The following is a 14,139-nucleotide window of genomic DNA, read 5'->3' as shown; positions in this document are numbered from 1 at the left end:
TGCCTAAAACCTAGACAGCTCGGCTAATGGCAATCTCCAGAAATACAAATTACCCAGCTATACCCCCTTCCCCCCAGCCCCCTAGAGAAAGAAAGTCGGGAGAGAGCTAGATACGTCAAGAAATCGAGTCAACAGATTGAAACCTCTCTGTGAAGAAATCTCAGGACCAGGTGGCCCCATTTGTGTGTTCTCCCGGACAATTAAAGAACGAACGCCCGTTCTCCTCTAAGTCTCCCAAACAAGGCAACAGTGTGAACACTTCCAAATTCACTCTGTGAGGTCAGCATTACCCAGAAGCAGGAAAACAAAACAAACCAAACAAAATAGTTCCTGACCCCTTTTAGGACTGGGCCATCTCTAACCTAACACCTTTCGTAAACTCTACCTCCAAATTTTTGCTTCTTCATAGCTTTGATCCCCCACCTCATGGGTTACCTAACTCGATTATTCGACTCCTATCTTCTCCATTAGCACCAAAGTTCCATCAGAGTAGGGCATTTCTTGTCGGTTTGAGTGTTTCTTGGTAAATTCTCAGTGTCTGGGATGTCACTGGTCACATAATAGATGCTCAGGAAAACTTTACTGACTAAGCGAGCGAGCTGTCTAATTTTAGCTTAGCCTGGGAGACTGGCATACAAGCAAGCAAGGACAGAGATGGCTTCCAGGAAAGGGTGGCCTTCCAAAGGCAGAGAGATGGGTAAGCAGGAAAGAGCCATGTCAGAAGAATAAGGAAATGAGCAAGGGTACTCACTCATTGTCTCCATCGAGGCCAGAAGGTCATGGACACAAATGTCCATTAGGAACTTCCTGTGAATGAAGATCACTGAGCACGTCAGAGAGCTGCACAGATAGGGTCGCTTTGGGGAGTGAAAGGGGAGCACCAGACCCTCACTGGTCTGGGTTTAATTCTTTTTTGTTTAAAATTCACACATAGTCATTGTACGTACGGGGAGAGTACAGGGTGACAATTTATACATAGATGTAATGAATGATACGTAATGTGAGATGTGCCGGTCAGGGTGATAAGCTCTCTCCTCTTGCCTTAGGCGGCATCTCTTTGCGTCGTCGGATCGTTCCAGAGCACCTCTCTGCTTATTGTCTATAAAATTGTTTTAGTTCCTGCTGCAGGACCTTTTGCTGAGTCTCCTCACTTAACAGGGCATTCCCATCTGTGTTCTGGCTTCCCCTTAGTCCCCCTTGCTCTTGCCTTTCTCAGCCCCCACTTCTACTTCTGCTTCTGAGAAATGAACCTACCACAGAAGAGTCAGGGCGTTGCAGCATTTGCCTCTGTATCTGGTAGCACTTCACTGTGTAAACCATCCCATCCCGCTTCACCTCACAGCCCCCAGGAAGGCGGGGCTTTCCGTCTCTTGTATACTCAGGCAAGACTTTGAAGGAGTTTTTAGGTTTTTTTTTTTTTTTTGTACAGGAAAGGAAGTATAGAGGTGGGGATATGCTGGTAAGGATGAGGGACAAGTGAAGAAAATTGTTTTATGTGGGTACGACTTCTGTAAGTCTGAGGGCCTGTGGGAAAAAATACAACTGTGGGTGAGGTGGGATATCTGAGACAGAAGGAGAGTTTGGGGAAAGAAGCTGGGCCCCACATCACAGGATGATGCAACAAGGGGGAAGACCATCTCGCCGGCACCGCAGGCTCCAGGCAGGAAAGTAAGATGTGGAGAACCGATCCTCTTAGGTCCTTCGAGGATCCAGTCTCCTGAAACCCAGTTTCTTTATGGTGTGGCTCTTTCTCTGGCTCAGTTGAGGATGCTCAGAGGGCAGGGTGGAGGCAGAAGGGGTGGGGAGCAAAGCTGGGGAGTAGAAAATGCCTACTTCAATGCTGTCCTGTTTGTAGAAGACACTTCCCGTTCTGCGTGATGCTTTCCCTCTGGGGTGATTCCCATTACAATAATAACTTCCTCATATCCTTTGGGGTCCCTCCTCAGCACCCTTCCAAGTGCGAGGAGAATCGGCCCACAGGTTAGTGGGGAGAAACTGAATATGCAGAGCCTTGACCCTTTCCGGTCTCCTTTTCCTCTAAGGAAACGGATAGCAAGCATGAGCACAAAGCTTCACTCCCCACATACGTGTGGGGAGGGGAGGCGTGCTCTGGCCTTGTTCTATGGGTAGGAATGGACAGCCCCTGAGTTCAGCCTTAGGAAGCCGTTTGCCCACATAGACCTCAGGTGATGACTTGATCTCTATCTGCCTTTCTCCTTTGTTCTTCATTCCCCCCTGTTGTCTCATCACCACCACCACCACCACCACCTCCACCATCACCACCACCACCACTGCCACCACCACCACCACCTCCACCATCACCACCACCACCTACCGCCAGTTTAAAAGAGAAATTGGGAAAAGCAACCGTATTGCGGCAGTGGAAATTATACTATCAAACATAGTTCGTAGAATGAGCTTCTCAAAAATCATTCCTTTTGAAATACGACCCCCAAACGAGAAACAAACGGTTTTCCATAGCATTTAATAGTGGGGGTGGGGGGAATCCATTCTTCTCGAAGAGAATAACTGTGGCATAGAAATGAGACCCAGACCCTTTGATGGATGTGTTCAAGCCCTAGGACCCGCTTTCACAAGTCAGCCAGATCAAAGCCCAAGGCAATCGGCTCCAGCTCTTTCCAGGATTCCACGGTTTTCTATCTGGAAGGAGCAATCACCACACGCACTGCTTCAAGCCTGAGAAAATGCCCCGAATCATCTCAGTATGTGCAGAGCAGCCACCATGCTGTGAAGGCAGGAGGGCCCTCGCCAAGGCACATTCCTGATGGGTGAGGGAAAAAAGCCTCAGCTAGAGAGGAAAAGCAGGTGTTGGCACCCAGCGCATGCTGCCCCGGGTTCAGTCTTCAGCTTTCTCCCTGCCAAAGTGTTGGTCTCTGTGATCATTTTAGAAATGGTCATTATCACCTTCCCCGGCTGTTTCAGTCTCCATACTGCAAATCGAAAAATATTGGGCTTGACTGGGCAAACCTTTCTTTGCAGCTTCTACTGCCTGAGTGCTTACCAAGCTGTCCTCAAGCCCGGTGGGTGAGGACAAAGCCGTCCGTGAAATTCGCTCTTACAATTCACTAGCATGCTCTCTTAAGAAGCAGAGGGATGGAGGTTGTTTGGAGTTTGTGGGGGGCACTGGAATCTGTGGGAAGCTAAAAATCTGAGGCTGGAAAGTGGGTGGGGATTCTGTTGGTGGGGGTGAGGCTGCCAAGCCTGGAGCTTGTGTGTGGTCCTCATGCGGTTCTGCCTCTGGCAAATGACCTCCCGCCATCTCACAATATCCTGGCAGTTGTTTGAAGTGCCCAAAGGGGACTTTTTTTTTTTTTCCAAGAAGCAAACCTTCCCACCCTTCCCCAGTCAGATGACAGCCCTCAGGAGTAAATTTTCTAAAAGGAAGATGGGGTGAGGATAAAATGGTGGAACTCTGGATAATGGCCTACTCCAGTTGAATGCTGTCATTCCTGGGCTCTGTGAGGGACAGGGAGGTGTCACTCATTCAGCCCTGCTCACTGCAATGAGTCCGGCAGCCTGACCATTCTCTCTTCACCAGCCTTCATTCTGGTTCTATTCTTGAGGCCTTTCTGAGCTGGAAGTAGGGACACGCAGGTGAGCAAGTTCAATCCTGACCTCCATGGGGTGTACAGCCTCGGCAATGCATCTGGCTTGAAAATAACCCCCAGCCCCACTCCAGTTTCTCTGAACCCACAGTGGGTGTAAAAGAATTACATCCCAAACCTATCCTTGATCTTGGGGAAGTTCAGGTTAAAAAAAAAAAAAAGGATTCCATTGACAAGAGACCTGAAATTCTAAAGATGGAGAGCATCCAGTGGGAATGATCTGAGAATGGAAAAGCTAACCCACAGTGGAGTGAAGAAGGGGGTGTCGCCATATCACGGGAGGGCAGCATCATCTATCATCCAAAGATCACGGTCCGTCAGCACAGCTTACTGGAACGGTTGCCAGTTCTGGAGCACAGCAATTCATATAAACAAACACCCCCACGTTGTAGGTTTGTTGTAAGAGATTTTAACTTTTTGAACTCAACAGATGTCTTGGGGAGTCGTGAGATGGCTGAGGTCAAAGGTGCTTGCTGACAAATTTGATTTTCTGAGTTCACTCCCCAGGACCCACATGATAGAAGGTTGTCTTTTGACTTTCATACAACCACCATGGCATCACAAACACACACACACACACACACACAATTAATTGATAGACAGAGATAAATGTGAGAATGAGCTGAACTACCCCAAAAGTAGAGGGACATTTGGGTGGGACTGTATATCAGACAGAGGCTAAGCTAACTTCTCTTTGTTTTTCATAGTGACATCTGGGTGCTCATGGTGGTCATGGTCTTGAAAAGTCACAAACCTAGCTGACCTCCAGGTGTGACTCTCTGGGGCCTTAAGGAAACCTCACAGCTTCTCCCAGGCTCCTCCCCATTGTGACATTAAGAGAGAGCTTAGTACGTAATGGTCACGAGTGGCTTTTACTCAAGGTATAAGAAGGTTGCTCAGGTCCACCTATCCCATCCACATTCCAGCAGACTAAGTGGACATCACCTGAAAACCAGATGAACCTTCTTCCTTGGCTCCCAGTGATGACCCGGGAGCCTGCTGCAGCAAAGCATGCTGGGAAGGGCTGCTCGCCACTTGCCATGCCCTCACCAACACGGCCAAGCTCAGTGCTGGAAAGTTTCATGATTTGTTTTGGTTTGGTTTCGACAGGCTTTGAATATGTAACCCAGGTTAGACTGGACCTCATGATCCCCCTGTGTCAGCTTCTCCAGTGCTGGGATGCTGGTCATGAGCCGACACTCTTGGCTTTATGTTGGAAATTTTTATTGTATCATTTCACTTGTCACAAAAAATCTATTAAGATTTTTACTTCTATTAATTTTTTCGGTGGAGAATCAGACATAGAGCGCCGAAACAATTTGCATAAGGCCACAAGGTTGATGAGCCTAGGAAAGGCAAACATTTTAGCTGAGCTTCATGGCCCCAGCAACTCCACCTCCTTGTCCAGCAGTAGGAAAGTTTAGCCCTAGCTGCAAACATCTTAAATCTCTCCATCAGGTCACCATACACAGTGCCCCTCCTTAGTACTTAACGATCACCAAGTGGCTTTTCCTCAGGATGTAAAAAGGTTGCTCGGGTCCAATTATCACGTCCACACTCCAGCTGACAAAATGGATATCACCTGAAAACAAGGTGAACCATTCTTCCTTAGTCCCAATGACGGACATAGCTGTCTGCTGCTGCAAAGCATGCTGGGAAGGTGGGTCTCGTTGCAAGACGCCCTCTGCCAAGTTGAAACTATGGGATCTTATTGTTAGGGAAGAGGAAAGGGGTGATCCTGTAAGGCAATCTCAAACACTGGGTGTGGGGTCTGATGATGACCCAAAGCACTGAGCTCACCAGGTATCTGTGGCTACTTACTGACCTATGTCTGGCTGCCTGTAAAGCGCACATAGGAAAAACAAAGCCTGTCCAGGGTACGAGCAGTAACAGAATAGGGGGAGGAAAAAGAGTTTTAGAGCCTCCTCCTTGTTCTGTCTCAGAGCCCCCCCCCCTCCTTTTCACGTCTGCAGCAATAGCCTTTGCCCTCTGCAGCAGCCCCAGGTCCACATGGCGGGTGGTGACGAAGAGATGCTTCAGCAGCAGAGCCGGGTCTCAGAATGAGAGCCAGGGCAGCGGCACATCGCAGTTGACTGGTAAATAATTTCTACCGCAGCGGTTAATGGAAATGCAGTTTTCATTACAGTAAGGAAATTGAAATCTCAGCCGCCCTCCGTGGGTTCCATCTGGCCATCTTTCATTTCTCATAAGACGTTGTGTTGTTTTCATTCCCCCCTCGATTAACCTTTAGCATGAAGGGCAGGGGAGGCCAGGTGATTGAAATCCTCAAGAACATTTCACATCAAGCCGCCATCTTAATGAGAAGGAAGAGGGACTAGACTTTTTTTTTTAAACCCATTTAAGAAGGAGACAGTTATCTTGGAGGGAAGGCTCCAGATGGGCTGCCTGAGTTGAACATCTGACAGGTATGCAGAAAAAGGAGAAATGAAGGCAGAGTAATGGCAAAGTTTCCTGCATCACTAAACATTTCCCAGATGTATTGGATAGACTCCCCTGAGTGGAGAATACCCAGGGTATGAATATTATGAATGACCCTGCCATGGCCTGAAGGCTTACATCCATTATGCCCAAATTCATGAATATCCTGCCTATCAAAGTGATCATGTTAGCAGGTAGAGTCTTTGTGAGGACACTGGGTCATGGGCAGAGCTCCACGTTCAAGAGAAGTGCCCTTAGGGACCCTAGGGAGATGCTTGTCTCTTCAGACAGGTAAGGGTGCAATAAGAAGAGGCCGAGTAGGAGTCGGGAAGGATCCCTTGGTAGCCATCAAACCTGTAATTTTCTATTGTTTATAAGCCACCCAGCCTAAAGCACTATATAACAATAGCAGCCCAAGTGGACCAAGAAATATCCTAGTACAAAGTATGTTTCCAAATCAGTTTAGCTCTCTGAATTGCAATAATTTGTGGTCATGTAGATTTTTCTCCCTCATTACAAACAAATGAGCTGAACAAAGATGCTGCAGACTCACTTCCTCTAGATGGCCTCTCCTCTGACTTCTGGGTCACAACCCAGCCCTCTGTGGCTCCGAGGACCCTTGCTGCCTTTCACTGTCAACTTTTCTCTGGAAGATTTTATTTTTCACACCACCCCCTCCACAGGGGAGGCACAGAGCTAAGAGATTTGTGACAGAGAGAACATCTGCTCAGCCTCAGAAGTCAAAATGCTGAATCTCATCATTTTGAAAGAGAAAAGACATCCTCTATTTGGCAGAGACCCATCTTAGGGTTTTTAGCTCGTCTCTGTGGTTTCAGTCTCTGTGTTTCTTATAATTGAACAATAATTTTTTTTCTGACTGCCTTTTTTTCTTTGCCAAGAGCTGATATTGTGTCAACCATTGTGCTAGCTAGTTTTGTGTCAACTTGACACAAGCTATCCTCATCTGAGAGGAGAGAACCACAACTGAGGAAATGCCTCCACAAGATAGGGCTGTGGGGCATTTTTTAAAATTAGTGATTGATGTGGGAAATCCATTGTGGGTGGGGATACCCCTGGGCTGGAGGTCCTGGGCTCACTCTCTTCTCTCTCTCTCTCTCTCTCTCTCTCTCTCTCTCTATATATATATATATATATATATATATATATATATATATATATATATATATACACTAAGAAAACCACAAGGAACAAGCCAGTATGCAGCAGCCTCTATGGTCTCTGCATCAGCTTCTGCCTCCAGGTTCCTGCCTAATTGGAGTCCCTGCCTTGGAGTCCCTTAATTAATGGACTGTGATCCAGGATATGAAAGCCAGACAAACTCTTTCCTCTACACTTGGCTTTTGGTCATGGTGTTTTAACACAACAACAGAAACTGTAAGATAGCCACTTGGCAGTTTCCAGAGCATGGCGTGAGTAAAATAAGGTAAGGAGGGAGAGTTTGGTTTTAGTGGACTACCAGAATCCAAGGCTCCAGAGTAGGCAAGGGATGGCCCTGAATGCTCCAGCCATGACCTCAAGAAAGGAGCTGAGGACCCACTTGAGCCACCATGAAAGGAAGACTATCTTTTCTATATGACAATACTCTCAGGAAGGCAATTGCCATAACCCTCATTCCTTCAGAATGCCTCATCATCTTCTTCCTGCTCAATCCTCCGCTTCGAAAGAAAAATCCTTGTGCTATGATTGACATCACTTCACAGGCCCCAGAGCTAACTTAGTCCCTAAGAGAGCATAACAGCAAAATTGCAGGCAACATGGATTCCAGACAGAAATTTGCTTCTTTACAGTTGGGACCAACATCTTCTTAAGCCTAGAAGTTGCTGTTCACACCACAGTGGGACAGATCTGAAGGAGGTGAAGAGAGAAGTGAGGTAAGGGGGTAGGAAGCACAGAGAACCATAAGCTGCTGTAACAGTGAACTCTGAGATACCAAGGTTTAAAGAAGAAGGAAGGTTGTCTCTCTGTCACATAATAATAGTGATGTGAGCTCTATGAGTCTGTATGGAGGAGGGTCCATACTCATTCATCAGGATTGTTGTTTTTTGAGGTGTCATCATGGTACAACCCTCGGGATCTAGTCAGATTAAGTCACCACCACATCCAGATGTTGGACAACATAGAGGTGGCATATCTCTGGTCTCAGAACCCAGGCCAAAAAGTGGCACTGTCCTGTCTACTTAGTCAACTTGCAAGAAAACCATTGCATGGTCCCACCTAGCTTCAAGGGAAGCTGGCAATGGAACCTAGCTTCAAGGGAAGCTGGCAATGGATACCTAGCTTTAAGGGAAGCTGGCAATGGATACCTAGCTTCAAGGGAAGCTGGCAATGGATACCTAGCTTCAAGGGAAGCTGGCAATGGATACCTAGCTTCAAGGGAAGCTGGCAATGAATACCTAGCTTCAAGAGAAGCTGCTAATGGAGTATATCTGGGAAACCATCAGTTCAAACAGAAGAGTAGAGCAGACCTGGCTTCAAATCCATTTCTTCCTGTTGGTTACAATGTTCATCCAACAAGGCCTCATTCTGTTTCCCTTTGCTGAGTTACTATCAACTTTCTTTTTGGGCACTTCATTCTGGGATGATTTCTTCCATAACTGCTATGTGCTAGAGGCTGTTGTCTGTCCTGGTGATCTAGCTGTGAACAAAACAGACCAAGCAGTTAATTTTGGAATCAGATTCACTGCATGCTAGACTGCTAAGAAACCTGCAAGGACCTTTTCTTCTTATTTTTAACTTATATTCATCTTCATGTCTAATTTTTTTTTCAAATTGTTTTTCTTTAAAAACATCCTTGGATTTAAATGTGCTTCCAATCCTAGAAAACCAACACAGAAAACCACACATCTTAGTTGGAATAGAAAGGAAACAATTATATACATACATCAAATAGTGATATTGATATAAAACCCAGACAGGGCCAGGAGACAGGGCTGTGTATATTTATGAGTGTGTACATATATTGTTTGTGTGTGTGTGCATGTGTGTTTGTGAGCATATGTGCACCCGAAGGTGAAAGTCAAAAGTTAATGTCAGCTTTTGAGACAGAATTTCTCCTTGAATCTGGAGCTTACCAGTTTGAATAGAATGGCTGGCTAACAAACTTCAGAGATTCTTCTGTCTCTGCATCCCCAACATTGGGATTATAGGTATTTGCCATGTTTGACTTTAAAAAAAATTGTCTTAGGGTTTATGTGCATTGACATTTTGCCTGAATACAGATATGTGTGTGGTGCCTGTGGAGGCCAGAAAAATGCATTAGATCCCTGGAACTGTGTGGGAATCAACCCAGGTCTTCTGGAAGAACAGCAAGTGTTCCTAATTTCTGAGTCATCGCTCTAGTCCCCTTTCTTTTTCTTTCTTTCTTCCTTTGTTTTCCTTTTGTCTTCCCTCCCTCCCTCCCTCCCTCTGCCTCCTCTCACTCTTTCTCTCTCTCTCTTTCTTCCTTTCTTTCTTTTTTCCTTCCCTCCTTCCTTCCTTTCTTTCTTTCCTTCCTTCCCCCTTTCTTCCTTCCTTTCTTTCTTTCTTTCTTTCTTTCTTTCTTTCTTTCTTTCTTTCTTTCTTTTTCTAGACCAGGTCTCTCTCTGTGTAGTCTGTGCTATTCTGGAGACCAAGGTGACCTTGAACTCACAGAGATCCCACTTACCTCGGCCTCCTGAGTTCTGGGATTAGAGGGCTGCACCAAGACACCTAGCTCATTTTGTTTTTAACACGGGCTCTAGAGGATACCCTCATGCCTGTGCAACAAGCACATTGCTGCCATCTCCCTAGACCTGATGCTGGGGTCCTTTTTCATTTGTGCAGTTGGAAACCCTCCTTTAAGGAAATATGTGAGCAGAGATGGAATAAAGGGAGCAGCTTCTAGTTTATACCACCATGAGGAGGACTGTGATTCACGCTCCTGCGAATAAATCTTTGTGTATGCTTCTGATGGGTTCTTTGAATCTATTTCTGGTACGGAGTTAATGAGTCAGAAGAACAAATGTTTTAAGGGTCTCGCTCCAGACAATGTGCTGAGGCCTCTCTTTTTATTGAGCCTTCTCTTTAGAGCTGAAAAGAAGCAATTATCAAAGACCTAGATCTCAAGGCGTTTTAAGTATGTACTTAACCTTTTGTCACGTTAATGATCTCAGGGGCATTTATACCAGTCTGTCTGAGCCTGGCTGTAGCCACAATCCTATGCAGTCCTTTCATCCTCTAGCTCCACATCCCTCCATGCCATTCTTTATGCTAGAGCCGTGTTAGGTCATGGAATTTTATTGTGAGAAAAGACCCGAATGATATCAACTCCACCCCATTTTCTGGTTGGGAAAACTGAGACCCAGAGATACTACTGAACTGCTCAAAGCCTCGTGGTAAGTTCTTCCTGGTCATCACTCCTCTGGTTTCTGCTCTGCAACAGAGCCAGTGATAAGTGAAGTGTCCATGTAGTGTCTCATGCTGAACAAACACTAGGCAGAAGTTTAGAGCTAATGCCATGGAGACAGCTTGCCAGATTCACTTATTGTGCAGGTGGTGGTGAACATTAATGTCACTAGATAGTAGATGTGAAGGTCATAGGATAGTGGTGGGTAATATGACATTTAAATGTTAGTGATGGCCACTAGTGACAGAGCAAGAGATGTCCCCACACCAGATATGGGGCCCCGTGGGAAAGGTCACCAGTAAAGGCACTATGGCCTTGGGGCCTGTGGGCCTGAACAGAAGACCTCAGTGGAGAGGGGATGTGTTTTAGACCATCAGAATCCCTGCAGCTGGGGAAGGAGTCACATAAGGCCACCCTGAGGCACAGAGATGCTTCAGCCCAAGTCAGGGGACAGCAAGAGAAAGCTGCCCAGCTGGAGGCCTCTGACAGGGTCAGCTTTCATGAGCTGCCAGGTCTCTCCAGGGAGGCCAGCTGCCCAGCCCAAAAGGCTTGGGCCACCCTGACACGTGAGAAGACTCTTGTTCTGTCACCTTTCTCCTCTCTGGGCGCCATTCCCAGGCATGCAGGGGAATGGCGCCTAGCAAGGGGAGGAGGTGAGCAGAGAGGAGGGCGGAGGAGGAGCGTGCCCTCTTCCCAGGGCAGGCTTCCAGGAAGAGGGAAGCAACGCCAAGAGAGAGAAGAGAAGATTTAAGGTTAACTCTGTTTCAGTGTTTTAACTATTACTTTAGACTTGAAAAGCTAAGATCTGAAAGAAGGCTCTTTTTTTTTTCAATTCAAAGGATTTTTTTTTTAATTGCTTCAACCCAACCCAGAAGTTGTAAGCCTGACTTAGTCATTGAGGGAGAGAGCAGAGTTCTCCCTGTTGTAGATACCACTTGAAGCGACATTGTTAGTTATGCTTCTCATTGCTCTGATAGAATACCTAACAAGAGAAACCTAAGAAAGAAAAGCTCATTGGTAGGGAAGGATACAGTCTATCATGGCAGGAGAGGCATGGCCAGAGACGGTCAGCTTGGGACCATGGTCAAGAAGCAGAGAGACAGGAGCTGGTGACCAGCTTCCCCACGCACGTTTTTGCCCTTCTTTCAGTCCAGGACCCCAAAAGATGGTGCTCCCACATTCTCTCCTCAGTTAGCCCTTTGGGAAACACAGTCACAGAGTGGCTTCTCTGTAATTCTGAATCCAGCCAAATTGAGAATGAAGATTACCATCACAGTAACCCACAAAACTTGGGTTCCTGCCCCTACTGCTTTCATGGGGATAAATACGCAATAGTTAAGTGATAGATAGATAGGTAGATAGATAGATAGATAGATAGATAGATAGACAGACTGATGAAAGACAGTCAGACAGACATTCGTTCTGCTCACTGCCCCTGTCTCATTGTTTTCTGATGCTGCGGTTACACATGAGGTTGACTAGAACTGTTTTCTGGCTGTCTTTCTTACACACAGTGGAGTTTCCTAACTAGCCTTTTTCTTTTCTTTTCTCGTCTTCTTATTTATTATATGTAAGTACACTGTAGCTGTCTTCAGACACTCCAGAAGAAGGCATCAGATCTTGTTACAGATGGTTGTGAGCCACCATGTGGTTGCTGGGATTTGAACTCAGGACCTTCGGAAGAGCATTCAGTGCTCTTAACCACTGAGCCATCTCATTAGCCCTTTTCTGCCAACTGGTCTCTCACTCTACTCTCATGCACTAACCTACCAGTCAAAGTAATTTTTAAACACCTCTTACAAGCTTCAGCACATGATTGCATTTCTTAAAATTCTTTTTTCTAAGATCTTTCTTCCTTTAGAGCCCCAGCAATGTGTCATGACCAAGGTCAACATCACTCGGAATGCCAGCTTAACTCACAATTGCAACCAGTGACTCTGCAAGCCATAGAGCTCCCTGTTTGCTCAAACTCTCCAAGGCCTTTCCCAGGCCTCTGAGGAAAGCTCCCACAGATCGTAGTCCACTCCCCAGTCATCCATTCGGTCGCCGGTAGGCCACCTGCCCTTCATTTACAATTACTCTTCCGAGTGCCGGAGTGTGGATACACCAGGAGAACAGGAGTGTTGTGGTTTGAGTGTTCTCCCTGAAAGTCATGCCAAAACTTAATTCCCGTTGTGTAGGGTTAAGAGAGCAGAAGCCAAATCCGACAGTCTTTGGGGGGTGGAACATTTGGAAGCTAAGGTTAAATGAGATCAAGTGGTGGCACTATAACTGTGGCGTTCTAACAAAGGACAGACCTGAGCACAGGTTTACATTCAGTCATTCCTACTAGGAGCGGGTCTCCACCCTGTACTGACTCACCATAGAGACTCACCGGATGCCAAACAGACACCAGTACCACTCTCTGTGGAACTCTCTGTGCCCCAACATCCCAAATCAACTACTACATTTCACAGAAGCTCCAAGCATATTGGAAATACCTGAGAGTGAAGAGTATAGATTATTTCTTTGCTACTTTCAGCTTCAGAGCCTCAGCCAGGCTTGCCCTGGTTCCTTCCAATGCACAGGTGCATGCAAGTGTTAATATAGGACCAGAGAAAGGACCAGTGATCTCACAGCAAAGATTTAACAATGGCTACGGCTTCTGCAATAGAAGATCCTATTTTCTCCTGTCTGCTGAGAGATCTACGTTCTTTGCATTTTTATTGCTGCGGGTCACTTGCCTTGTAAAGCTTTTAGCGTTATGCGACAACATATAATTGTATCATGTAGTGCTTTCATTTAAAAATAATCACTTTCAATATCAACAATTGCTGGTAACTGGAAGGTTTCCAGTCTCTTCTGCTCTTCCTGTAAATCACAAACACTTGCCTGCTCTCTGACTTTGTGTGACTCACCTAGGAAGCCAGTAAAAGTGGTCATCCGTGAGCCCTACTATGTGCCAGGTGTAGCTGCTGGCCCACCCTCCCCACAACTTTGGCAGGCACTCTCATTCCCACAAGGGTTGTGACACCACAGTGGGTTCCAATAGATACCAACCATATCAACATCAAATGAGTTGTCAGTGACCCAAGGTCTGCAGAAGCCAAGCATTCCAGAACTTTCCAGGACACTGGTGAAGGCATGAGTTTAAGACTTTCGGGGGCTGGCCCTGTCTCTGGCTTGCATCTAAGCTGGATTTCTCTCTCTTCCCAGTCCTGAACAGAACTCCCCCAGCCCGCACTTTGCATGGCTGTTAACCCTAGCACTACTCCCTGGTAAACATCCGGAATGCTGAACTCTGCCTGAATCTGCTTCCTGGAGAACCCAAAGTGCTTTACAGCATGAAAAGTCTTGATGAGTCAGACAGTGAAAGACAGCTTTATAATTGCCTAGAATATATAAGAATGTCCACAACACCCAGAGGAACCTCCACTCTCAGGTGCTCTGACACACCCGGGATCAGAGGTGAGCAGGAACCAACATCTGTCCCAACACTGGGAGTAACTGGGTCCAGCGGGACCAGGCACACAGGAACTCCACCAGCCCAGTGACTCTGGTTCCTTCCGGTCTGCTTGGGCTGGGGTCCAGAGCAGACTTTGGGCGCAAGCTCTGCAGCCAGTTCCACAACACCCAGAGGAATCTCCACTCCCAGGTGATTTAACAAGCCCAGGATCCCAGGATCCCAGAATCACAGGATCACAGAGTCAG

General features: G+C 46.6%; 1 long non-coding RNA gene across 1 annotated transcript in view; it reads right to left on the bottom strand.

Annotated features, from left to right (window-relative positions):
• Positions 1–605, bottom strand: part of LOC116071021 — a 1,031-nt gene extending 426 nt beyond the window's left edge. Inside the window, exon 1 of the long non-coding RNA XR_004110677.1 lies at positions 436–605. This is a non-coding gene — a long non-coding RNA (uncharacterized LOC116071021). The remainder of the gene's footprint in view (positions 1–435) is intronic.
• Between the last annotated feature and the right edge of the window lie 13,534 nt (positions 606–14,139).

This window comes from Mastomys coucha, unplaced genomic scaffold (assembly GCF_008632895.1).
Source record: "Mastomys coucha isolate ucsf_1 unplaced genomic scaffold, UCSF_Mcou_1 pScaffold22, whole genome shotgun sequence".
Classification (NCBI taxonomy): domain Eukaryota; kingdom Metazoa; phylum Chordata; class Mammalia; order Rodentia; family Muridae; genus Mastomys; species Mastomys coucha.
The sequence above is the reverse complement of the archived record's forward strand: the minus strand, read 5'-3'. Positions and strand labels throughout refer to the sequence as shown.